This window comes from Pelodiscus sinensis, chromosome 2, assembly GCF_049634645.1.
Source record: "Pelodiscus sinensis isolate JC-2024 chromosome 2, ASM4963464v1, whole genome shotgun sequence".
Taxonomy (NCBI): domain Eukaryota; kingdom Metazoa; phylum Chordata; order Testudines; family Trionychidae; genus Pelodiscus; species Pelodiscus sinensis.
The window spans coordinates 59,447,117-59,474,633 of NC_134712.1; the positions used below are offsets into that span (position 1 = coordinate 59,447,117).

A 27,517-nucleotide genomic window follows, 5' to 3' on the forward strand; every position below is an offset into this window, starting at 1 on the left:
ACATATTTCCTTCAGTAACTTCTGTAAACTTACTGAGGGTATGTCTACACTACCAACCTAGTTCGAACTAGGGTGGTAATGTAGGCAACCAGAGTTGCAAATATAGCCTGGGATTTGAATTTCCCGGGCTTCATTTGCATAAAGCCGTGCGCCGCCATTTTTAAATGTCCGCTAGTGCGGACTCCGTGCCGCGCGGCTACACGCAGCACGAACTAGGTAGTTCGGAATAGGCTTCCTAGTGAAACAAGGAGTAACGGTAGTTCGGCCTAGGAAGCCTAGTCCGAACTACCTAGTCGGTGCCACGTGTAGCCGCGCGGCACGGAGTCCGCACTAGTGGACATTTAAAACTGGCGGCACCCGGCTTTATAAAAATGAAGCCCGGGAAATTCAAATCCCGGGCTTCATTTGCAACGCTGGTTGCCTACATTACCACCCTAGTTCGAACTAGGGTGGTAGTGTAGACATACCCCAAGAGATCTACTGCCTCTAATGAATGAGGAATGTTATCACACCTTGTTTTAAGGCTCTTTTTACCAGGAATAGAGCAGAATCAAAATTCTGGATCTGTACATCCCTTCCTTACTCGTATAACATGGAACTACCAGATTTCTCAAAATTCTTGAGGGCTAGACTGTACACTCATCCAAATTGGAGTGGTGAGGAAGATATTGGAGGCACCATGCTATAATCTTAGATTTGAGTGAGGGCCACTGACCTTTACCTGTTTGAAGAAATGTGATTTAGAACTAGTCAAGTTATAGTATCAGTGTGAAAAATCACAGATAACACAACTATTATGTGTGTTTAGGCTTTATGAAAGGAGCTGAATTGACAGTTCTGGAGAAGAAGTCCTTGTATTTATCCACAGTGCCGGTCCAAAACAGGCCTCAGCCACTCAAGGTTCTTCATCTTCAAGGACTTGAGTCTTGGGACCTTCTTCTGGAGCTGTTCACAAAGTGGCCAGCTTTGATGGTGGCTTTAGGATATGAACACCTTTGTCCACTAGGGGTACGTCTAGACTACATGCCTCTGTCGACGGAGGCATGTAGATTAGCCAGATTGGCAGAGGGAAATGAAGCCGCGATTAAAATAATCGCAGCTTCATTTAAATTTAAATGGCTGCCCCGCTCTGCCGATCAGCTGTTTGTCGGCAGATCGGGGCAGTCTGGACGCGCCGTGTCGACAAAGAAGCCTTTCTTGATCGGCACAGGTAAACCTGGTTTCACGAGGCATACCTGTGCCGATCAAGAAAGGCTTCTTTGTCGACGCGGCGCGTCCAGACTGCCCCGATCTGCCGACAAACAGCTGATCGGCAGAGCGGGGCAGCCATTTAAATTTAAATGAAGCCACGATTATTTTAATCGCGGCTTCATTTCCCTCTGCCGATCTGGCTAATCTACATGCCTCCGTCGACGGAGACATGTAGTCTAGACACACCCTAGGAGATGGACTGATTCCACAACTCACTTCTCACAGGCAATTCAACAGCCAATTGATGGCAAACACTTCTGACCTTTGATACTGTCCTTAGCTGGATTTGACCCACTGAACAGATATTAAAGACTATATTCAGCCACTGAGCTGTCCAGTTTCATCCATTCATCTTTTAACAATTAGTGTGATGTGTAGAGCTCCTGATATACCCGGAGGTGTTAGGTGTTGCTTTATACATGGAATCAGAATGCAAACAAGTTAACATTGATCAGTCAGCTTTGGCTCAATTAATTCCTCATGAACTGCTTGCAGTACACTTTGCATGTCAAAAGCATTTTGATTCCATATATTTTTTCATGGTTAATACAGATGTTGTAATATGTTGTAAAGCCATTGGGTTGAATCAACATATGAACCAGTAGAGGGAGCAGGCAACACAGAAAGACAATGCTGCAGCAAGATGCAAGACATTTTAAAGATCACTGGGACACTTACTTTTTAAAACTTATTTTTTGAAAATAGACTTTGTAGCACTTCTATTATTGAAACATCAGATGGAGACTTTAGACAGAAAACTCTGTACTGCTATAAGCTTGATTTTCAGGTGTTTGGTCATAAGTAACAATAAACTTTGATCTGCATATCAGTAAAACTACCACACAAGTTAACATGGATGGTGATCTCTGTTCTAGAGACACCTAGGATTGCAATAATAGATGTTGCATGTAGGGCTGTGAAGAACTAGTCGACGTGCTAGTCAACTAGTTGCTTCCCCCTCCCCTTGATGCCTCTATCAGAAAGAGGCAGCAAGGGGGGGAAAGAGGAGGAGGTACTTCAAAGCGGCAGTGCCTCTTGAAGCTTGGGACCAGATCCTGAGCTCCACGCAGCGCTGCTGCTTTGAAACGCCACACACAGTCCGGGGCCAGTTGGGGTGTCCCTAGGCTTCATGTGGTGTTTCAAAGCAGCAGCCCTCATGGAGCCCAGGGTCAACTTTGAAATGCTGAGGGAAAGCTGGCATAAGGCTGCACATGGCATTTCAAAGCGACAGCACTGCGTGGACCCGAGGATCAGCTGGAGTCCCCAGCTGATCCCTGGCTCAAGGCTGTGCTTTTACCTTTAAAGTGTAGCAACAGCCCTAGGTGGAATCGCCCTATCAACTAATCGAATAGTCGATGCAAAATGCATCGACTATTCAATTAATAAATTAGTCGCTATTTAACATCCTTAGTTCCATATCATAACTTAGTTTCAGTGATAGAAATGTTGGGAGGGGAAGTTGGCAAAGCATTAACCAGAGTTTCTGGTCTGTCTTTTACAAACAGCAAATTCACTCAAGATTTAAAAAAAATAACATAATTGACCATGAAATATAAGGAGCTGGAAAAAGAAAGAACTGTGCAAGTCCTAATCCGTGTATAGGAATCAGATACGGGAACTGCACATTTTAAATTATGTAAAAACCTAGTTCTCGGTTCATCTCCCACTTACTCTACTACAGTTCAAGAGTAATTTTATTTATGTTCACCAAAATTCATGCTGGTGTAAAGTCAGTGCAAGTGAGAGGAGACCCAGACACTTTATTCTCAATATTTTTTTTTCCACCTGGGCTTTATCATTTTCATGTAAAACAAGAAATCATCCTATCTGTCATTAACTGTGACACCAGTTCTTCTGCTATTTCCCCCATTGTCTCTTGTGCTGAAACTCTTGTCCATACCTGATTATCTCTTTTGAGCATGGTAATCTTCCCCTTTCTAGTTTCCTGTCAGCTCTCCTCCAGAGATCCACCATTCTTCTCCAAAAAGCCTCTGATAAATTTGTTACCCTCCACTTCACAGAGAAAGAGAGTGGTAAGCACATGCATGTGTAAACACACATACACTTACTATCTCTCTGCATAAAATTCAAGCTTCTTGTCTTCTCACCTACAAGACTATATAATTTTGTCTCTTACATGAATCTCTTCTGTAATTTCTCCCTATACTTTTTTCTCCTTTCTGTGTTCTTCACAAACCTCTTACCTCATTTCTTTCTTTTTTCCCCCCATTCTGAGTTTATGCCTTCTGTCCCTTCTTTATATGGAATTATCTCCCTCTCCTCACTTACATTGGATGGTGATTGACCAAGCATTACTGAAGAGGGAGCTCCTGCAGAAATTCTAGTTGAATTAAAATCTGATCTATAAATAGATTCAGCCAGAATTACTGCTGAGGTGTTGGTGAAGTACACACTTGATTAACACCCTCCACAACTCAGTTTTGTTAGTCACTGTGGAGGAATTGGTGGGATTATGGCTGCCTGCTTTATGAAGGCTCATGAACTATATCAAGCTGGCCTCTCTGAAGGGGAACAGGGATGTATTAGAGGCCTGCATCCTCTTCAGGCCCACTTGACTTACCTGTGTAGGACTAATCATAAACTAGCAGTTTTTTACATTCATGGTATTAACTGTTCACATTTGTGGTCTTTGAGGTAGAGCAAAAATATCTGATCTACTAGAACATATCAGCTGGCTCTTTATAACAAGATGCTGCTATTGTTAGGACTCTTGAATTGAGAAACCCCTAACAACAAATCTTTGACAGAGTGTAAGGCAGAGGTGATGAGCATTGCTCTTTTTCAATGATGAAACATCTCACTGATGATCTCTTAGGATGAAGAGCCTGTTCAGAAGCAGGTTGGGATACTTTATACAAATAAATGACTGAACTCTGAATGGTGTATAAAATGGCATGTCTCTGATTATTGAGGCTGAAAGTATTCTGTCATATTCCTCACACTAAAAACCAACCCTGCAACCATTTGTGCCACATGTAGTTAAAAATCATTCAAGGCTTTTGAAATTGCTGTGATTACCTCATTAACATCCATTTTCTATTTGCTTTCTTAATTGTATCATTAATTTTCTTAGTTTTTCAATATTTACTTTTGGTTCAGAGGATAATGTTGTATTGTGTCTAAAAGCGTCATTTCAACTAATTGTGTGAATATTGCAACCAGCTAACCTGATTGGCAGAAAGGTGATGCCCTGGGACATTACTTCCCACACATTAGACTGAAATAAACAAAAGTATTCTCTTCATCACTACAATGAAGGAAATGACTTAGCTTACAAAGATTTCCAAAGCAGTCCTGGAGGTTTGAATGCACTTCCATAGGAATGAATGGAAGACAGTTCTCCTAAACTGCATTTAAAGTTTCAGCTTTAGATTTTAGGTTTTCATTTTAAGTTTTACTTTATGTAGATTCATATGGCATTAATTTTTAGCTAAAATATGTACATGTGCCAGTTGGTGAGTCGTTGCTGGAGATGTTTTTAAACAAGCCTACACAAACAGGAATGAGAAATTAACAACACTCTGCTCGTGCCTTCCATGTTCACTCCTATATCTTCAGTACAGTATCAATTGTTGTGCAACTTCAAACTGAACAATGTACTTAATAGGGTCTTCATTAGTAATAGACACCATTATTTTTCAAATTTAGTCTTATTTCAAAAAACAATTTAAACTCAGGGAATAATTAACATAAAACCTAAATACTTAGTGTAAATCAAGTGTAAAAATGTAATAAGAAAAGCAAAAAAAGATTTTGAGGAACAGCTAGCCAAAAACACAAAAAGAAATAACAAAATGTTTTTTAAGTACATTAGAAGCAGGAAGCCTGCTAAAAAACCTGTGGGTCCCCTAAATGATCGAGCTATAAAAGGAGCAATCAAGGACGATTAAAGCCATTGCGGAGAAACTAAATGATTTCTTTGCTTCAGTCTTCACGGCTGAGGACGTTGGGGAGATTCCCGAATCTGCACCGTCCTTTGTGGGTGATGAATCTGAGGAACTGTCCCGGATTGAAGTGTCATTAGAGGAGGTTTTGGAACAAATAGAAAAACTTAATGTTAACAAATCTCCGGGACCGGATGACATTCATCCAAGGGTTCTAAAAGAACTCAAATGGGAAATTGCTGAGCTATTATCTGTGGTTTGTAACCTATCCTTTAAATCGGCTTCCATACCTAATGACTGGAAGGTAGCCAACGTGACATCAATATTTAAAAAGGGCTCTAGAGGAGATCCTGGCAATTACAGACCGGTAAGTCTAACTTCAGTACCGGGCAAATTAGTCGAAACAATAGTAAAGAATAAAATTGTGAAGCATGTAGAAGAACATAATTTGTTGGACAAAAGTCAACAAAGGCAAATAGGATGCTAGGAATTATTAGGAAAGGGATAGAAAATAAGATCCAGAATATCTTACTGCCCCTGTATAAAACTATGGTACGCCCACATCTTGAATACTGTGTACAGATGTGGTTTCCTCACCTCAAAAAAGATATTTTGGCCTTGGAAAGGGTTCAGAAAAGGGCAACTAAAATGGTTAGGGGTTTGGAACGGGTCCCATATGAGGAGAGGTTAAAGCGACTGGGACTTTTCAGTTTAGAAAAGAGGAGACTGAGGGGGGATATGATAGAGGTATATAAAATCATGAGTGGTGTGGAGAGGGCCGATAAAGAAAAGTTATTTATTAGTTCCCTAAATAGAAGAACTAGAGGATACCAAATGAAATTAATGGGGAGCAGGTTTAAAACTAATAAAAGAAAGTTCTTCTTCACACAGCGTGTAGTCAACCTGTAGAACTCCTTGCCAGAGGAGGCTGTGAAGGCTAGGACTATAATAGAGTTTAAAGAGAAGCTAGATAATTTCATGGAGGTTAGGTCCATAAAAGGCTATTAGCCAGGGGATAAAATGGTGTCCTTGGCCTCTGTTTGTCAGAGGCTGGAGAGGGATGGCAGGAGACAAATCGCTTGATCATTGTCTTCAGTCCACCCTCTCTGGGGCACCTGGTGCTGGCCACTGTCGGTAGACAGGATACTGGGCTAGATGGACCTTTGGTCTAACCCAGTACGGCCGTTCTTATGTTCTTATGTTCTAAAAATGCAAATTTATAAGCAAATAAATAGGGAATATTGTTGCTAGTAACTGTAGAAAGTGAACACTGAATTACCTTAAGATGTATTCCTGTATATTCATGGGAACAACTGTAAATTCTAACCAATTAAATATATGGTTATAATTTAGCTGAGGCATTTTGCTGATATTACAGATGGCAGTAGAAACTCAGGATTAAATTACTCATTTTCTATTCAATTAGACTTCTCTGTGTTTATAATACAAAGAGAAAATTAACATTTAAAATTGCATCATTTTTAATGTAAAAGTGATAATTTGCAAGGAGGAAGTTCATTGTTCGCATGATGTAGAGAGAGAGTTTAGAGAAAATTGCAGGAGCTAAATTAACTCTGTCTCTGTGTAAAAATGTATATGCATCTCTGTCTAGTGTTGTTCATGTGATAGTGTGCACATTCAAAAAGAAAAGCTTATAAAATAATCAGAAGCATATGGAAGTAATTAGAAGAAGAAAAGAAAAATAAGCTATATTTCAAGTACAAATGAAGATACTTTCAAATATATTTGTGATAGAAGTTAAAGGGGAAAATGTTCTGCCTAAAATACAGATGTGGAAAAGTACCAGTCTAGTCTATATGGGTATGTCTACACTACAGCGTTATTTTGAAATATCTTATTTCAAAATAGTTAATTCGAAATAAGTTATTTTGAAATAAGGCATCCACACACAAAATGCATTTCGAAATAGCGTTTTGCTATTTCAAAATAGTGCATCCACACTGAGTGGACACTGAATCGCATTTAAGGCTGGCCGGAACCAGTTCCGGCAGGACACCAGGTCAGGACTTACTGTGTGGGGCTGCTGCCTGAAGCTATCTGAGTTCTGTGCTTAAAGGGACACTCCCCAACCCCCCAAGACAGCCAGTTCTCAGGTTTCCCTGCTTGCTTACCTACCTCAGTGAGGGACAGCAAAGCTTTTTGTCTCTGCGTGCTCTGGTTGCCCTCACTTGGGACACCACAGCACTCTGCAATATAGAGCCAGAGCTGCCCCTGGGCACTCTGGTGCTTCTCTTGGACACGATGCTGCGAGCCTGCCTGCACTTTCTGCAGGCTGCCATCTGGGAGGTCCATAGAGGGGCTGTCAGTATCCAGGAGGTCCTGTGGGAGAGCTTCCACCCTAAGGAGCACTAAGAGCCTCTCTGGTGTGCCCCACTGGGGGCTTGTGCCTCATTCCTCCCTCACCTCCTTCCACTTACCCCTCCCTAACCCCCCTTCCTGATGTCAAATAAAATACATGTATTTTCATGAACACAAACTCTCTTTATTTAACAAAAATGCTATTTTGAAATACATTTTGTGTGTAGACGCGTTATTTCGAAATAAGATATTTTGACAAAACTATTTTGAAATAAGATATTTTGAAATAACACTGTATGTAGACATACCCTATGAGGTTAACTTTTGTTCATCAGTGTAGTATCCGAGTACTATCCAGTAGTGCATTAAGAGTCTCTGGGCTGCCCCATTGCAGTAAGAGGGCATTGGTTCCCGTAACAGTTACTGGCAAAGTGGCATGAGCCTGGTGTTAGGGTTAAAGATAGTTGTGAGAACATTGGACTGTTGGATGTTCTGTTAACCCATAGTCTTCCCAATGGTGCTCGGGCTAGAGGGCCGAGTCACGGGAAGAGAGACCACCACAGTGACAGAGCTACTGTCAGCAGGGGACACCAGGCTGAAAGATAGCTGCTACACAATGCCTGGTCTCAAGGAGGTACCCCTTCACTCTCCCACACAGGTTAGCCTCACCTTATTATAGAATTCCACTGAGCCAGAAGAGCGGAATTGTCAGCCTTTGTCTTCATCTCAGAGCCTTAGGTCATCGTTTATATATCGCGGGCCCAGGCCATTGAGCATCTTGCAGATAAAGACTGAGATTTTGAACATGACTTGATATTTTGTGGGAAGCCAATGTAGAGAGAACAGGACAGGTTTCACATTTTAGCAGTATCCCATGTTTGTGAGAGGTACTATGGTAGTAGCAATATGCTAAGTACAAGGCAGTATTGAAAAATGGCAGATTTATTCCTCAGCTACTTTCCCATTTTTGTGCCATTTGAAGCTTGAGCTTCATTTTAATAGAATTTTCTGTCGTGCTCCTCACTATATTATTGGAGAGTCTTGCCTACATTAATTAACTTGCTTTCACAACAACTCTGTGAGATAGGAAAGTATGTTGATGGTAGATTGTTACAGTTTTATTGTAGTAGTAGTTATAAATACTGGGCAGCTAGAAATAGCTTTCTAAAGTTCTTTTGGAGGAGAAACTGGAGTCTTGCCTCTTTCAGGCTCATTTATTTTTCTAGAGACTGCTGGCAATGCTAAAACTGAGCAGAGTACCCAGATAATCTCTATACATTTTAATCATGTGTCATTGCATTTCAGAATGATGCCTTAAACCCATGGTGTCCAATACGCTAGCCACTAGACATGTGTCTATTTGGCCGGTTGAGTGTGGCTAGTTCACTATAGCAGTAGCTACTGTAGAACTGGTTAGACCAGGCCTTAAACCCTGATCCTCCGTAGGTTTCCATGTGTATCAACTCTTGCATATCTTCCAATGGGTCCCCACAAAGCTATTTTCCTTTTGAAGGACTGACGTCTTTAGGGTTCCAAATGATGAATGCGTCCAAATCTACCAATGGCTTGGGGTTAATGTGTGAAATAATTAACAAGATGGTGAATGAATACTGCTGTTCTCTTATAAACTAGAATCATAGGAAGGTAGAGTCTGTTTCACAACAACTTAATAGACTTCAAGTGCAGGCAACAGACTTTGAATGTAATCCCTTGGAATGATTAATTTGGGATTTTTATAGGAGTGAAAGATACTAAGGCACTGAGGAGGAAAGCTGTCAGAGTATAGCACTAATGTCTGGACTTTCACCCTGCAGAACACAGAAAATGACAATCTGGCTGTCTCCTGGGTTTTTGTTTTGATTTTTTTTAATCCAATTGGCTATTTGAAGTTTTGGGTTCTGCTGTTTCTTCTAATATATTACCAATGGCCTCGGCGTAGCCCTTTTCCTGCCAAAATAATTTGTGCCATCAGCAATTATTTTAATGGTTCTTGTAGTTTGCAATACAGTAGAAGTCAACAAAATACTAGATAAAATAGAATGAGTAAATACAATATACTTAGACTTTCAAAAACCTTTAATATAATCCTTAACAGAAGGCTGTTAAGAGGACTCAAAAGTCACTGAGTGAAAGGTGATGATCTGTCATGCAGAAGAAACTATTTGAGATGAAAGCCAATTAGGATTTAACTGAAATGTTTTAAAGAAAGGATTACCTATTTACATAAACAATAAGAATATCATCCATAGCTACACTAGTGAGGGTACAACTCAGCAACAGCTATCAAAGAGCAAATTGAAAATGGAGATGCCAAAGGTTTGCAATCATAGAAGATTAAGGTTGGCCGAGACCTCAGGAGGTCCTCTAGTCCAACCCTCTGCTCAAAGCAGGACCAACCCCAATTAAAGTCCAGAATGGCACTTTTTCTTTCATTATTTATACTGTCCTCTCGAGGCATCTACTTTTCTAATTAGGTACTTATGTGACATCTCGCCCGTCATTCATCCCAGATTGTGAATATAACCTATACTAATGAAGTATAACTCTTTGTTCTTTTTTAATGGCAGTAGATAGGTGGCTGAATTTCTGACTGCCTGGGAGCTATTGGACCTACAGCTAGATCCTGACTGTTCAACACACCATTGTTGGACTTCAGTGAAGCTATTACAGTTTTACATGAGCCAGTATCTGGCTCAAGTCCATTAGCCACACACAATAGCAGACTCATGCTTTTCAGTCCAGAGGCCCAGATTCACTCCTTGCACGTGACTAGGGCCCTACCAAATACACGGTCCATTTTGGTCAATTTCATGGTCATAGTATGTGTAAAATATACATTTCATTTTTCAAATATTTAAATCTGAAATGTCATGCTGTTTTAGCTGTAGGGATCCTGACCCAAATAGGATTCCAAAATCTACACATAGATGGAAAAGATTAGAGGACTCTTTGGTAGGGAGGTCATAGTATTGCCACCCTTACTTCTGCACTGCTGTAGCAGGGTGCTGGTGCAAGAGTCCCCAATTAGTCGTGTACTCCCACCCCCAGTCAAGAAGAATAGATTGGGGCTAGTGGAAAAGCCTGATGCATGCCTGAAGATTGGCAACACCTGCTGGCCTGAGGAGTCAGAGGCTGCAATGGCTGGGAGGAAGCCAGAATGCAGGGAGAAGTCAGGCAGGGAGAGGGCTGGTAACTGGCTGCCTGGGAGTGGAGAAAAACCCTGTAAAGTCTGTATCTAGCTGGACACTGGGGAGTAATAAAGGACTTGAATGTTGCACTATAATGAAGCTTTCCAAGCCATATTTGGGAGGGCAAGTGGGCCCCAGGAAAGGGGGGGCTGGTTGTGCACCATGTTACAGTTGCTTCAAGAGCTGGGCAGCCAGAGAGCAGCAAGAGCATCCTAAACCTAGTCAATGAACATCACAAACCTGAAATATAAATATTCATTGTTTACATATAGGCCCTGAACGTGCAAATGATTACTGGGATGTATTAGTTAATGTAGTTAACCATTTCCAGGAGTCGGGGTCTTAAATTATGCAGTATTTATATTTGTTACTAGAATGTTAAGTCCACAAAATTATCGTGTAAGTGTCCTGCATTATTTAATACCACTGAGCGCCCTTTCTGACGTTCTTAATGCTGTGAGTCATTCAGCTTCTGGGCATTAGTTAGCTTGTTACACAGATGATTTCCTTCATAATTGTGGACAGTTTTGCTGCCTTGCTTTTCTCTTTTCCTTGGTAAACAGCACTACTTTAGTAGTGTTAATGGAGTTGCCTGTTGCTATTACACATTTAGCTAGCTGAGGCTGCAGTTGCATTTCTTACTGCCATGCACTCAGTTATGATAGGCAGTCCATTAACTACTTCACTAATATAAGCTAATTGTCCAAGCAGTTACTGGGCCACATCCAAAGAGGTGCAGCATCCTTGCTGCTTTGAAGTTCATTGACTTCACCAGGAGTGGAGAGGGGAGTTTGTGCATATTTGTATAATTTTCCCCCTTTCTATTGTAGCAGGAAGAGGCATTTTTCTTCCAGGTATTTCACTCCATATTTCTGAAAATGTTTGATGAATTAGAGTCTAAATTTAGGAATTATTATGACTTTGGGTCTCATTTATTTCTCGTGTGAAGTTGTAGTTGAGCATTCTGTGGCTCTTCTGGCTGGCAACTACGAGATGGAAGCTATACAGTTCTTCTGAATCATCCAACAGCCTTACACAATTATAGGTCATTTGTAAGTAGACAAATATAAAGGGTTTGGGGTATTTGACCTATAGTCTATCAACTGAACAAGCCAATGTATTTGACATCATAGTTCCATCTTCACTTTTCCTTCCGATCTAATTGGTATTGCAGCGGGATCATGGTGATGTTATGTATATTGTTGTAACTTTGATTTTCAAAATGCTCCCTGATTCAAGAATTCTGGTTTTGCAGTTTAAAAACAAAACAATATTAGAGATATGAATTAGGGATGTAAATTAACCTTAATGAGCGAGGCTTATTAGCTCTGGTTAATTGGTAGGGACTGGAACAGCTCCCTGCTCACCCCAGGTAAGGGGGCTGCTCCAGCTTGACAGGGCCCATCTCAGGCAGCTGACTGGAGCAGGCCTTGTCTGTGGCTGGCCAGGCCACCACACCGCAGGTTACACACTAGCTCACCAGGAGCCAGTTTTGGTGCAGGCTGGAACAGCTGAATAAAGGTGCAGTATAAAGTAGGGATGTTAAAATGCATTTAATTTTGTAAACATGTAACCACTGGAAAATTCAGCATTTATACATGGGGGAGCAAGTGGGAGCTGGTGCTTGTGGGGACCCAGCTTTTAAGCCAGCTCCCCATGAGCACCAGCTCCTGCCTGATCTTCCCCCACCTCCTGCACTGCTGTCTCTTTAGCAGAGGCAGTTCTGCGGGAGCCGGCACATGCAGGGGAGCTTAAAAGCCAGGTCCCCTAGCGCACCAGCTCCCACTTGCTCCCCTCTGCTCTTGCATTGTTGCCTCTGTGGGAGGCAGCTGCCCAGGGTGGGGGAGGTAGCTCCTTGGAAGCTAGTCCGGGGCGGGAGGGAGAGGATGGAGCTGGCTTTTAAGGCAGCTCCCCGCATGTACTGGCTTCCATCTGCCCTTCCTACTGCTGCCTCTGATACAGAAGCCTAGGCTTATCAGTTAATTGTGTTAATGGCACATGTTCAGATCCCTAGTATAAAGCTTATATATTACATTTTTATTTCTTTTTTCCATCCCTAAGCAAGATAGACATACATTTTTTGTTACCAAATCCACTAGTTACCCCTCAAAGCTGTTGCTGTCACTCAGAGGGTTAGGAGGGAGAGCACTGTCCACGCTGAGAAACAGAGATACTTTTCTTCTGACTAACATGGAAATAAAATACACTTGAAAAGAGACACATATTGTAAAGTAGAGCAAAAACAAATTTCATAAAGGAAAATGAAAGGGTCATGCCAAGAAACCATCTAATCAAGGTGCAGTCAGAGGAAATGATAACTAAAATTCTGGCTTTCAATGGAATGTAAAATACTGGTGGCAATAGGAGCACAGGATACAATTTAATAAATGGGATTCTTTCTTTAAAAACAATTAAATGTAATAAAGATTATGGCATTGCAAAAAGGGAGAAACGGGTTAAGTGTGCAGAGTATAAAATGAAGAGCATTAAATGAAAGAAAAATGTCAAATGAAAAAAGGAAGAGAAAACAGAATAATATGTAATGACTGCCTGAATGTTAAAGAATACATGTTGTTACTTGATGCTCTCTGCACACTAACAAGTCAGACTTTTGGCATATGACTTCCAATATATGTTTTCCCCTGTTGAGCAGAAAGCTTTCTCTGTGAATAATGAGGCTAATAAATCAATCTAACCCATCACTTAAAAACAACATGTTTCTAACTCTTATGGGTGTGGAGATAACTGTTTGAATATGAGCCATTGTAGTGCTGTCTTTCCGAATCTGTAGTTTGAAAACTCCAGTTGCCTCTGTGACGTATCATCATTTTCCCAAGAAATGGAAGACTGAAATGCATAAGACTGAATCACCCCAGTTGCTCTATACTGATGTTTGAGGGAATCTATGGGCAGCGGCAGAAGGCAGCACATGAGCTATACACAAGACACAAATAACAGGAGGCCCAGAGAAAGATGGGTGTAAATTCTTCATTGCTGTAGTCAGGAGACTGAAATATGTAATTTGGGACCTGAGATCATGGGATGGTTATAAGATCCCTCTATGCTGAGCAGCCGCCCAGCCACACAGCTGCTTATCAAGCCCTGCACAGGGACTTAAGGTGGCCCCACAGAGCACCACCACTGCTCACAGGCCACAGGACAGCCATACTTACCTGTACTCACCTTGTTGCATTGGGGGACCAATCCAGAGAAGGTTCTGTAAGGAATCCCATTTGACAGCCCCCTCCCTTTCTCAAGCTGGAGTTGAATGCTTTGGACCTCAGCTAAAATGTGCTCCTTGGTCATCTTCAGACCCAGGGGATGGACCCTGGAGGATGTGACATTACACATAAATGTCAAGGAGCTCAGAGCAGTTCACTTGGCCTGTGAGTCTACCTGCCACTCCTGTCAGGCAAGGTGATGCGAGTCTGGACAGTCAACATGGCTTCAATGTTCTACATCAACAGGCAAGGAGGAGCATGCTCATCAGCCCTCTGCCAAGAGGCACACCATCATTCAGAGTTTGGCATCAGCCAGGACATTCATCTGGAAGCTGGTCACCTCCTTAGCATCAGGAATGCCCCAGCAAACCACCTCAACAGGGATTTCTGCTCTCACGATGAGTGTACCCATTGGGAGGAGGTCCAGCACACCATTCTGGGAAGCAGGAAGCTATCCACAAAACTGGCCAACCTGGCCAAATGGATGAGGTTTTCCCACTGGGTTTCAGAGCACAGCATCTCTCTATTGTATTCTTTGATGCAGTCCATCTTAAGCTGCTTAATGCAGCTCAGGAACTACAATCTAGTGCATTCTTCTAACAGAGCTCACCTTCCAGCCATCTCTGTGTGCCACCAGCTGATACAGGATCAGACAATGTTTTCTCATTACATGACAGTTAGATTCCTGAGGGGCCTCGAGAGACTTTATCCTCACGGATAGCTTCCTGTTCCACAGTGAGACTTTAACCTGATCTACTGCAGGCTCACTGGGCTACTCTTTGAGCCACTGGGTTCCTGCTCCCTATCCAACTTAACAAAGAAGGTTGCTTTCCTACTTCCAGTAATGTCAGCAAGACAAGTCTCTGAGATCAAGACCTTAACCTCAGAATTGCCTTACGTGGTCTTTTACAAGAACAAGGTCCAGCTGCAGCCCCATTTAGCCTTCCTGCCAAAAGAGGTGTCTTCCTTCCATGTGAATCAGGATATATTCCTGTGTTCAGTGCCAAACAACACAACATGGCGAAGGAGAGGCATCTGCATGCCCTGGACATCCATTTTACTTGGAGTGTGCCAAACCTTTCCACAGATAGACCCAGCTCTTCATTGCTACAGTGGATAGGGTAAAGGGCCTCCCAGTTTCCTTGCAGAAGACCTCCAATTGGATCACATTATGCATGAGGCCCTGCTATGAGCTAGCAAAGGTCCCACATTGCCAATTGTGTGAGCTCATTTGGCTAGAGGGAAAGCATTTTTGAGACCTTCCTGACACACAGCCGGTTCTAGGACATCAGTAGAGCTGTGACATGGTCCTCTGTCTACATGCTCATGTTTTACTATGCCGTCATTCAGCAGGCTAGAAATAATGCTGTGTTTGGCAGAGCTCTGTTACAGTTTACACAACCATGGACTTCTACCCATCTGCACAAGTATTGCTTGGAGTCACCTAATATGGAATGGATATGAGCAAACACTCGAGAAAAAAACAGTTACCTGTTCCATACCTGTATTCTTCTAGATGTGTGATTCATGTCCATTCCATGACCCACCCTCTTTCCCCAGCAAAACTTCCAGCAAAAAGGAACTCAGAATGTGGAAAGTGGACAGCACCCCTTATTCTGAACTAGGTGGACACCACTTCAGAGGGTACTAGACACTACTCAGGGAAAAATTTCTGCCACTGGTGCAAGTGACAAGCACACACTCCTAATGTGGAATGAACATAAGCAACACATCTCAAAAAATACCGGTTGAGGAACAGGTAACTGAGACTATGTCTAGACTACAGAGTTTTTCCGGGATACCAGAGGTATCCCGGAAAAACTCTGCTGTGTCCAGGGAACGCATCTGCTCTTCTGACATTTTTTGCAGAAGAGCAGATGTGCTGTTTCAGAAGCCCTGTTTTCCTCATGCCATGAGGAAGAATGGCTCTTCTGAAAGAGGAGGTGTTTCTAAAATTTGGCCCAGTGTAGATGGGCCAAATTTCGGAAAAGCCTCTTCTGACAACACTATTGGAAAAAGGTACGCAAATTGTGGAGTGCAATTTGCGTACCTTTTGTCCAAAAAAAAGCATCAGTCTAGAAATAGCCTGACTTTTGTCACTGTTTCTATGTGGTAATCAGGGAGCATAGATGAATTTGCTGAGACCCGTGATGGAAAACTACATATTGTTGACACTGTAGTTCATGTTTTACAACCTCTTCTAATTGTTTCATGTAATAGTTTATAAGACTGGGAATAAAAAGATTGAATAGTATTGGACCCAGCAACTGAACTGAAGTCAATAGAGCTATGCTGATCTGTATTAGCAGAGTATCTGGCCTTGAAGAGTACTTGGTTATGAAAAGCAATGATGCAACACCACTCTCAAGATTCTTTCTGAAAGAAGTGAGCAGAATCAATTGAAAGCAATTCCAGCTACCATTGGTAGGACCTTCTGTTGCAGTACAGGGTACTTCATGATCAGTGGTATCAAATAATCTAGTAGTTTAGACAAAGACTATGTCAATTGGCTTTTAATACATTTTAAACCATTGAAACTGGCATTTTTGTGATAGTGAAATTTCAAGTCTTACTGTTGGGTTCTAAAAATTGAAGATCTGATGTTGTTGACGGTGGATTGCCACCATCTTCGCCATGATGTTTTTACTTAAAACAGGGGCTAAAGCATCAATATGCACAAATAAGAATCTCCTAGGATGAACCATTATTACAAGCCCTCATTATCAGGAGAGCTGAGGAACCCGTATCTCAGAAGGAGATGGTATTCAGATCACAGAAGAGACATGTTCATTAAATCATACTTAATATCTCAGCTAGTGCTGAAATCATATTCAGACTGTCTTCATCTGCATACCAGAGTCTACTCGGCATGTATCTGATTAAAGAGCATAGTGATGGACTCATATCCTTATATGTAAGCATTCCCTGAGGACTGACAATTCAGGGGATACTTATAGGGATGTAAGTGACTAGTCAACAGTCCGATAAGCATAAACTTATTGGATAGTCAAGAAGTCACTCAGCTAGTCACTTAAATACCCCCTCCTTGTTGCCTCTATCAGAAAGAGGCAGCAAGGTGGGAACAGGAGCCAGTGGTAGAGAGATCCTGCTTAAAAACTGGTTCTCCCCAACACCGTCTCCACAGGGAGGCAGGGGAGGCAGAGGCATCCTTGCTGCTACACCTCTCCCTTTGAAATGTACAAGACCTGCCCATGACTCTTGTACATTTCAAAGGGAGAGGCGCTGGGGTTCTGATTACTGCATCTCTCCCTTTGAAATGTACAAGAGCCTCCACAGCTCTTGTACATTTCCAGGGGAGAGGCACAGTAGAATAGCAAGCGCCCCCTTATCAACTAATTTCCATCGACTGCTCAATTAGTTGATTAATCAAAATTTAACATCCCTAGAGGCTAACTATTTGCTTTAGTTTGAGGAGAGTCACATCATAAACATGTATTTCAGTTAGATATAGTAGAGATGATTCTTGCATTGCTTGTTTTCAATGCTAGGAATTAATATTTAATGTAATATCTTCCTTTATCTCATTGTATATGCACATGTGCCTTTTTTATGAATAAGGTTGAACCTGTTTTAATTTATCCATGATATATTTTATCTCAGGTTTTTCAGTTAAAATTCCCATATTTTTGTTTCAGCATAACAATAGTCGTGCTTCTTGCCTTTTACATTAGAACAAAAGCACTTGGATGTCAGTTTATAGATTGACTTAACTAGCTTTGTCTCTTAATTAGAAAAGAGAATAAAGCTGCATAGAGATGTCAATAAAATGACAGATGTATCATTAACAGAAGGCTACATTGGATCAGTACTATGCAAATGCTTGCAATGGAAATGTTAGGAATAGATACTAATATCTTTAAATTCTTATTACCATATTGTAACATACTTTTTAATTGAAAAATTATAAAACTAAAGGTACACAGTATAACATATGAACAGAACAGTTGTTAGTACTGGAGAACACCAACATTTTACATGAAGAGAAGCTTATATATGAAGTATTTTTAATTAACTGGAAGGTTAATTAACACGTCATCAGAGTGAAATGAGGAGTAACAGTAGTTCGGACTAGGAAGCCTAATCTGAACTACCTAGTCCGTGCCGCATGTAGCCGCGGGCACGGAGACCGCACTAGCGGACATTTAAAAATGGTGGCGCCCAGCTTTGTGCAAATGAAGACTGGGAAATTCAAATCCCGGGCTTCATTTGCAACTCTGGTTGCCTACATTACCACCCTAGTTCGAACTAGGGTGGTAGTGTAGACATACCCTTACATCCCTAATCCTTTCCCCTCAAAGAAACTCCTCAACATATAGATTGTTCCAGCAAGATGAGAATTTAGATGCATCCACACCTTTGTACAAATGTAATACCAGTAATTGTGTAAACATTAAGGTTTGTGTGCATAAAAATATGTTTTTGTAAATTAAGAGCAATGACCATTAAGAGCGTTGGATGGGAGTTGACTGAATAGTTGAATGAAAGAACCATGCTTTTTTGGCTGGGGAGGGGAGAGAAAGAGGTCAAACTGCTGCAGAAGGGGATAAGGAGTGACACAGCTTCATCCCTTGGAACTGGATGGGTAAAAGGTGAAGCCCCCTTTCACGTGGAGTAAGCTGTGGCAGCACCCACCCTCCCTCTGCATCAGATGGTGAAATACCAGGTTTGGTCAAGACCGGCTGTAGTTATTGCATTAGCTGCACCTTTTTAAGGGAGCTGGAAAGGAATTTTTCCTTTATCAGCAAATTAGCCTCAGTGGATTTGGGTTTTTTTCACCTTCCCCATATCCGGTTTGGTGAGGGCTTTTTTGACACGTGGCATGAAGGGAATTAAGCTATATGTTGCAACTCATTATGTAAGTGTGGGGTGGATGTCCAATGCATGTACTCCATAGAGAAGAGATACAGTGACTGTATAAATAGCTTGGTAAAGGACTTAAAAAGGACATGTTGGTTAAAGGAATAAAATGAGTGGGAGTGGGGGCGGGGGCTGGGCCTGGGGACTCCTGTGATTGGTGTGGCAGGGAGCCAACCTCTCTTTCTTTTAGCCTACATTAGCCCTCCTATGAAGGAGGGGTAGATGGTAAGGTCCCAAGAATTTAGACTGTGGGGACCTGGGTAGAAAAAGAGGGATGGTAACATTTTTATGATTTTTTACTATTTGATTTATAATGAAAAGTTAACTCTTTTTAGTGGATTTCAGATTCTTCGTGTAAACATCACTTCACCCACCTCTGGCATTCAGCCACTTAAATGGAACATGGAAGCCACTTTAAAGGTGCCCAGAAGAGTTGATTGAAAAATGTTGACTTTTTTTATTAACATGTCAGTATTTAGCCAGTCCACTGCCCAGCAGCATTAAGCAGTATGTTAGGGACAGGAAATAGAGGCTACTTTGCCCACTTAAACTGAGGGAGGTTGACAAAATGTCATTTTGAGAAATGGATCAGAGTCAGAAAATTTGAATTAGGAAATAGATTGCTGACCCCTGCAATAGAGCCTACTCTTAAGTATCTGGAAAAGATCAGCTAAAGGAATACGTTTTTCAATCATCAAATCTATTTTTATGGGACTACTCAAAGAAATTTTTCACCTTGTGCAGTAATGAAGGTTCTTCGAGATGTGGCCACCTACAGGTGCTTCACAACCCCACCTTCCTTCCCTCTACTTCAGAATTCTTGTTAATGACTTTGTGGTAGGGAAGGAACTGAGGGGGGTAAGCCTGTGTTTGCTAATTAGCCTCATGGTGGGGCCTGAGGAGAGACATTCCAAGTGTGGGCCTAGCAAACACTGCTTCCAAAGTTCTTCAATCAGCAACATAGGGACACAAGCACGCTTACAATAGCGCACCTATAGAGGCACACATCTTGAGAAACTATTGTTTTTGCAGAAGGTGAGTAATTTCTTCTCTCTGGTAACCAGAACATAGAAGGTGTGTGATATCTTATGGGGTTGTCCCCATCAGCAGCACTAAAGGTAAATTGTTATGTCATACCTAATATCACGTTATTTAATTTTGCTGCAGACTAATCTACCCTCACCAGTTGTTGTGAAACTTTTTATAAATTCTCCAGATTCCTTAAGGGAATCTTCTGCTGCCAATGAGGCTAGGCCAAGGGGGTTTTGGCAGTGCTGTGGTGGAGTATGTGTTTTTTTAAAGCTGCCAAAATGATTTCCCAGGGTACAGTTTGCATGGAGGGTCAGGTCCAACCCAACAGGTGGATAATGTCCCATCTGGACATATCAAATATAGAATTTGAAAAAGTCAACTCATGGACAGCTACCACTGCTCACTAATGGAAATTTTGAAAGAGAAAGGGGTGAAGTGGGGGATTATATGGCTAATATTATCTCTTTCTCTACCTATCTGGTTGTATAGTACTTGAGGAGCTCCTAAAAGAGAGAGAGATGGTGCTTGGGATCTTATGGAAGGATTGCCAGATCCTGAAGTTTCCTTGGTAATTTGGAATTATGTGTTTGGGTACACTTGAATCTCCATAATCCAGGTGTCTCTAAACTGTGAACAGCTATGGTTCAGAGGAAGAATTAGCTTTGCATGTTGCCATTCCCCCTCCTCCCAGCCTGGGAAATGGCAGTGCAGCAGCACACTTCCACTGTAGCATCAGGGGGCAGTTTCTGGGATAGAGATATAAGCGAATAGTAGACTGCCTGATAAGCCTAGGTTTATCGGGTAGTTGCGTTATCTACCCAACTATTTGCATTTCCCCACCCACCCTTTCTGCCTCCGATACAGAGGCAGCAAGAGGGGGAACAGGAGCCGAAGGTGGGGGCAGCTGACTTTTAAGCCAGCTCCCCCCAGCACCATATCCATGGTGCCACCTCCCCACCCCTGCACTGTTGCCTCTTATCAGAGGCAGCAGCGATGGGGGAAGGGGGTTAACCGAGCTAATCCGCATTCCGCGGACTTAGGCTGCTGCTAGAGCAGCCTGTTTTCGTGGCCAGCCCAGCTCAGTCCCAACTCGTGCCAGGTCTGGGAGCTACCCCTGCTGCAGGCTCTATATTTTAAATGTAGTAAGAGCTGGCCCGAGTAGGGGTAGCTCCCAGACCTGGCGCTAGCCAGGACTGAGCGTCTTCCCTTATCAACTAATCGTGTAGTCGATAGAAATTGTATTGACAATTGATTAGTCAATTACCCACCTCTTAACATCCTTAGCCCAGAAGCAGTGTGGGATGCAAAGCCATCCCCTTCGCACTCAAATCCCACAGCACCTTCCCTTGTCTGGCAAAATCTTCAAACCAGCATATCCTGTTTCCCAGGGTCACGAGATTAAAGTTGAAATGTATTAGGAAAGAAAATAAATCTGCGAAGGAAAGAAGTAAGGAACCTATTATGATGAACTCCTCCAATTAATACTGCTATGACTTGCAGAGCACTGTGGGAAAGATTCTCAACTTATGTAACTCGGTTTCAGTCAACAGAGCAATACCAATTTACTCCCTCAGAGGATCTGGCCCTGTACATACACTGTCAAAATCTTTCTTATCTAGCAATGAGTGAATTAGAATCAGTCATAGTACCAATGACTATAATTTCTAAGTGTTATTAGGTAAATATTATGAAGTAGGGCTGTTAGAGAAATGTCCATTAAAACTGTTTCTCAACAGAAAATTGAGGCAAATCATTTTCCAGAAAGAATCACTGGAAAATTTTGTCTTGGTGTAAAAAATATATATGCTTCAGCTGAAAATTTACAGTTTTTAGGAAGTGTCCAAAATTTTCCAAACCAAATTTTAATTAAACAAATTTCATTTTGTCAACGTTTTCCACTGAAGAAAGAAACATTTTTCCTGTCCACTCTGGAATCTACTGTCATACATTTTTCTTTAAGCTTACATAAACCATCCTCCGTTTAGAGTACCAGAAGAGTCTGTTCACTTCTCATTCATGTGTCTGCTTATTGACTCTTGGGTAGAAAAGGGTACTGTACTTATTTTAGACCTAAGGCTAAGATTTTTCAGAGATATTTTTAGTAAAAATCACGGACAAGTTATGGGCAATACTCAACAATTCATGGAAGCCCATGGCCTGTCCCTGACTTTCACTAAAAATATCCCTAACATAATGGGGAGGGAGGCAGATTCAGCACCCATTGCTGCTGGGACTCCGGGGTCCCCCCATTGCTGTGGTGAGTGGGATCTCCAGACTCCTCTCCATGGCGGCTGAGCAGCTCTGGTGATTCAAAGTAAAAGCTTGCTGTGACCAATAGGACAACTTCCTGCAATATCTTCAGAGACCATATTGTATTAAGTGTCTGAAATGTTAATGGAACATTGTGGGCCAGAGATTTTATGTGCTTCACTGAGGAAAATTACCACAGCTCCTTCAGTAAGTGGTAAGGGAATAATTAAAGCACATCATGTTATTACACCTCTAGAGGAGGATTGCATGTTCTTTTTCAAATTGAACTCTTCAGAGAGCAAAAGACAAAAGAAATTATTTTTGGATAAATAGCCTGAGTTTAAACTGACTCAGGCCTTTGTACTGGTTCCTGATGTAAAGACAGATGTGAACTCTCGTAACACCTGGGAATATCCAACTGAGGGATTTGAAGGACTGACACTTAGCAGAACCCTTGGCTGGAGTTAGGGCTGACCTCTGATAAAGTCTGTTTTTTTGTTGGTAGTGGTGGTGGCTTTTGTTTTTGTTTAAGTATGTGAGCAGGTTCTTTTCTTGTGTTATATGCTTTCACAGTAATGCTTTTCCCTTCTAAATAAAGGTGCTTGCTTAGAAAGAGCTGTGTGGTAATTTGTAATTGTTGGCAGTACATTGGTCATAGCCCTCTGACAGAAAGCAAAGCACAGACGCTGGCACTTTAGGCAGACTGGCTTGCTGGGGATATCACAGGGTAAATCATAAACTTTACAGTCAGAAAGAAGTGAGATGCTGATCTCCTCCCAGGAGAGGTGTTGGGTGGGAGCCAGAAACCTTTAAGTTGGTGCCCTCATGAACCACAGAGGGGAAAATATGGGTCAGTTACCTTGAAACTGTGATATTGCCATACTAAAGCTCTCATCTATTCAGTTTCTCAATTAATAATTTTTAATTCAGTATGGGTTTAGCATGGGAAATTCCTGGCTACATGAAATCATCAAGATAAATAATTTAGTGGGCTATTTTAAAGGAAGCCTTAAGAACACTTAATTGTATAAGCCTTAAGAACATTTGCAATTTTGCATACTATATCAGCATTTTTAAAAGAATTAAAACTCTTGTATTGGAGCGAAGTCTTATCTATATGCATCTTGTATTTATACCAGTCATCTCAGGTAGCAAGTAACCTGAGTGCCTACGAGAGTCAAATGTTTGTCATAGTTCCGTTGGATACATGATTTATAGGTTTGGGGCTGGGTTATTGCTGGTGGTGATGGTGCTTTTGTGTATTTCTAAAAACTCAACTATCATCCCTAGTTAGAATGTTAAAAAAATAGACGTACCAGATATCTGTTCCAGTAAGACACTTTTTTCTGTAATTTCCTAGCTAATATGTGAAATAAAACCATCGTTGGGAGCCAGAAAACTAATTGCTGGTAATGTAGGCACTTTTGAGACATATGAACAAATAATTTCAAGACAATAATATTTTTTCTATCCATTTACTTATGGAGTACCTAACATTATGGAATCCAGATATGAATATGGTAGGGTTCTGTAACTGCTAAATCAAAAGAGCAGTCAGTTAAAATACATAGATGTGCTAGCCCCACACTGTCCTAAATGTCCTGTGTTCTCTTTTTCCTAATGCAATAAGACACTACAGGCACCACATTTATGAGAATTACCTTTCTGGGGAATGAAGCCTGTGGCCTCATTTTTCACGTCTCAGTCAAAGTATTCATAAGCCCCCAGAAACACACTGCCTGTCGTGTCTTGTTGTTTAAATATTATGATAGAGCCTATGAATAACCAAACACTGTTTTGACATGTTCATAATAGCTTTTGTTTTACATCTGTACCGATGCATAGCCTTTTCTAAAAATTCAGCATCGCTTGCCTTTTACTTTGTTGTTACAGTTAATACTTTGATCGAAGTACTAGAACAGAGAATTGACATCTCTACCAAAAAATCAAATTGAACTTGAAATGAGTAACTTTACATTTTTGGCAATGATGTTTTGCAAAATGAAAAGGTCTTTCTCCATGACAGAAATATTATTAGGTCTTTATCAGATACTTATTTTCCTTCAATGAAAGTTGTTCAGAAGTATTCAGCTAAATCACTGGTAGCCCACAGAGTGACACTTTCATGTGGAACTTTTTTCAGTTGTTGTTTGTGCAGTGGATGTTGTGTTAACACCAGATGTCAATCACACAGAACCAGTAGATTTGCAAGATTATAGGACAGGAAAAAAGATGAAGGTTAAACACAGGGCACAATAGAGATTACTTATGGTAATGAATTGTATAATTTTTCTAGACAGATCTGGATTAATGTTTATCCCAGGCAAGAGATTACTATATGTCTGATTCTGGTTGTAAACACATATTATTAAACAGAAGGTTTATGTTCATGAAATACAACTATGAGTGTTACCACACTTATGATTTATTATGTGCAAAGAGAAAAATTAACCTGTTCATCTGCTATACCAATAGATACACTGTGGATTTTTGCATAAATTGGAGATGAATTGTAGGCATCTGCTGTCTTTTAGAAAACAAATAACTCCTGAAATGGCAAAATTTCTTCTCTCAGTTACAGCCAAGGAATAGCCTTATACATTTTATAAGGAAAAATAACTTTTTCATACTGGAGATGTCTACTGGCAACATATAATAATACTACAAACTTTTGGATCTATTTTTTTTCAGTGAAAAAGTCTGTTCATTTTCACAGAATATAATGAACAATGTCCCAAATTAGATTTCCCAAATAATTCCATTATATTAATGGTAAGAAAATAATAATTTAAAGATTTGGCACTTTACATTTTTTTAATTAATTTGTATTTTTATTGAATTTTAGCTGTACTGCACATCTTTTGCTTTTCAAGTCCATTATCAGCCTCTGTTTTATAGACTCTGCTGGTGATCATGACTGCAACAAAAGTGTGATCTTCACATTTTTTTAAATAATGTGTTACCTTAGTAGTTTAATAATCACAGAGCATTCAATTATTGAATTTTTTTGGTGACCAAAGCGGACAGGAATCTGTTAAAGATAGTCAACAAATTCAAACACTTTTCTGCTTGCATTGAATAGATACAATAACAATTTTGTAATCTGGTAATGAGGAACTATATTGACTTTCAAATAAAAATCATTTTTATAAACTCTGTATACTGTTTACAAACAGCATATGATAGCTAAAAAACTTTGTATTAGTGCTGTTTTAAATTCCCTCTCCTTTAAATAATTGTTGATAGTATTAATAGCATGGTTTTCACTCCCACTCATAACTAGTCCAATTATAGATTACAATAAATGTTTCTCATGTTTTATTTTAAAACTTCACTTTGATATGTGATAAACTTTACTTGCCTGATTAGTCCAGTTGATTTCAGTGATACTTCTCAGATAAGTAAAGTTACCTAGGAACACAGGTCACAAGATGATGATCCCTTAAAAAGCTATAATAGGAATGTTGTAAAGGTCTGAGAATTAAACTATTATAACAATTAGGCTAAATCTGACTTGTCATGTACATTATAATGCAGAAATCACATCAGTGCTAGTACGTAGCTCTGAAATCTTGAATACAACTTGGTTTTACTGATAAACTGCAATCTAAACAGTTCAAAATAAGGTTTTGGGTTTTTTTAAAAAAAAAAAAAGTCAGAGCAAAGTACTTTTATTCTCTAAATGCCGAGAAGAAAGTGTTTAAAACCATTGATATTTCTTATATATGTACATTAACAGCTCATTTCAATCAACCTAACTTTGGCCTTTGTAATATTTTATAATGGCTGAAAAAAGTGAAGTATGAGTTAAGAGAAGGAAGGAAGAAAGGAATGTTTCTAGAGGCTTGTTTTATGGCTCTTCCAACTAGTCTTAAAACCAGCCTATCATTTCTAGTCAATATGCACTCTCAGATATATACCTGAAATCTTTATTGCAGATGAGAATGGTGTAGGAAGCCCAAATCAGGTATATTATACTGCTTTAAAGTTTGTGCAGTGAAGCATTATATTTTGGAAGCAATAAATATATATAGTGCTCTCTATTCCCTTTACTGTGTGGTGGCAGACATCTATAAGTCATTAAAGTGACCTCCATCTTCTTAAGATAAGTAAAGGTAAAAATGAAGACTCATTTCAGTTATCAGTCTACTATGGGTCGTAAGTTGAACTAACGTTATATTTTCCTCTGAAATACGCATAGCCTTGACACAGTGTTTAACAGTGTTAAGCTTATTGCTGCTGAGCTAAACATGTCTGAAGCAAACGATGACCCTCACGTCTTTGTGATAGTAAAATGTCTCCCTGATGTGATCCCACAGACTTGGAGCATTAAGTTAATTTTCCCCTGGATTTCTGAGCTGCGTCCTTTTTACCCCGCGGAAACCTTGTGAGGAATACAGCTTTTGACCGAATGACAGAGCATGGAGGGTGAAATTAGATGCATTAAATTAAAATATGACAAAAAGCCTATCTAAATATTTGTCACAATGTTACTTATGCGGAGTAAGGTCCAACCCAGGAAGTGAAAGCAGGCTATTGCTGGAACTTAATAGTCTGAAAAAATTGGTAAACCATCCAGATTCCTTACAAGCTTTGAGAGGATAATTGAGGGAATGGTATAAGATGTCATAGTTGCAGGTTTGGTGATCTCTTTGTCTAATCTCAGATTAGTTCTTCCTGTTTTTATTTTAAATAGAATTAACCATTAAAAAGTTCTCTTTCTCCATGACCATTTTTGTGCCACTTGAACAAATAATGCTGGTATTATCCACTAGAGTTTGCATGATGTGTTTATTTGGGTAAGTAAAGTATAAAAGAGAAATACCCTGCAACTATCCCTCCACCCCAGTCATAGTATCCAATGAATATTTTTAGGCTGCAAAAATATTTTCCAGTTCGTAGGATAGCACTTATAAAAGAAAAAGATATTATCCGAAGCTACTGTATAAATAATTTTTTAGGAACTGGAGTGTGTTCAGTGTATATTAAATGTAGGAAGAGATTAAGTCATTTGGTTTATTTATTTAATGTGCATTCATCAAAACAAGAAGTTTTATTTTTTTTAAAAGAGCTGAATACCAATATGGCACATTTACCTTTTCTTTTTGATTTTCTGTGACTGGTTGAACCTCTGAAATCCTGCATTCTCTGGTCTGGCAATATCTGTGGTGCAGTAATACTCCAGATATTGCTGAACAAGAGAGCCTAGCTGGGAGCAGGGGCTGGCCAGACATGTATGTGGAGTTCCCTGGCCTGGGCTAGTGCTCAGACTGAGGCTGATGGCTGGGATGGAAGCCTTGACCTCTCCTAGTCTGGCAAATTCCCTGGCTTGAGACCAGTCAGGTCCCAAGCGTGTCAGACTAGGGAGGTCCAAACTGTGTAACAGTTTAAGGAAAAATAGGAGACTACGATAGGGTTAACCCAGCTACACAAAAATCCATGCTATGTATGACAGTAGTAAAGCTTGTGATCC

General features: G+C 40.5%; 1 protein-coding gene across 6 annotated transcripts in view; it reads left to right on the plus strand.

Annotated features, from left to right (window-relative positions):
- Nucleotides 1-27,517, plus strand: part of CYP7B1 (cytochrome P450 family 7 subfamily B member 1) — a 169,581-nt gene that overhangs the window by 112,584 nt on the left and 29,480 nt on the right. The window lies entirely within an intron of this gene.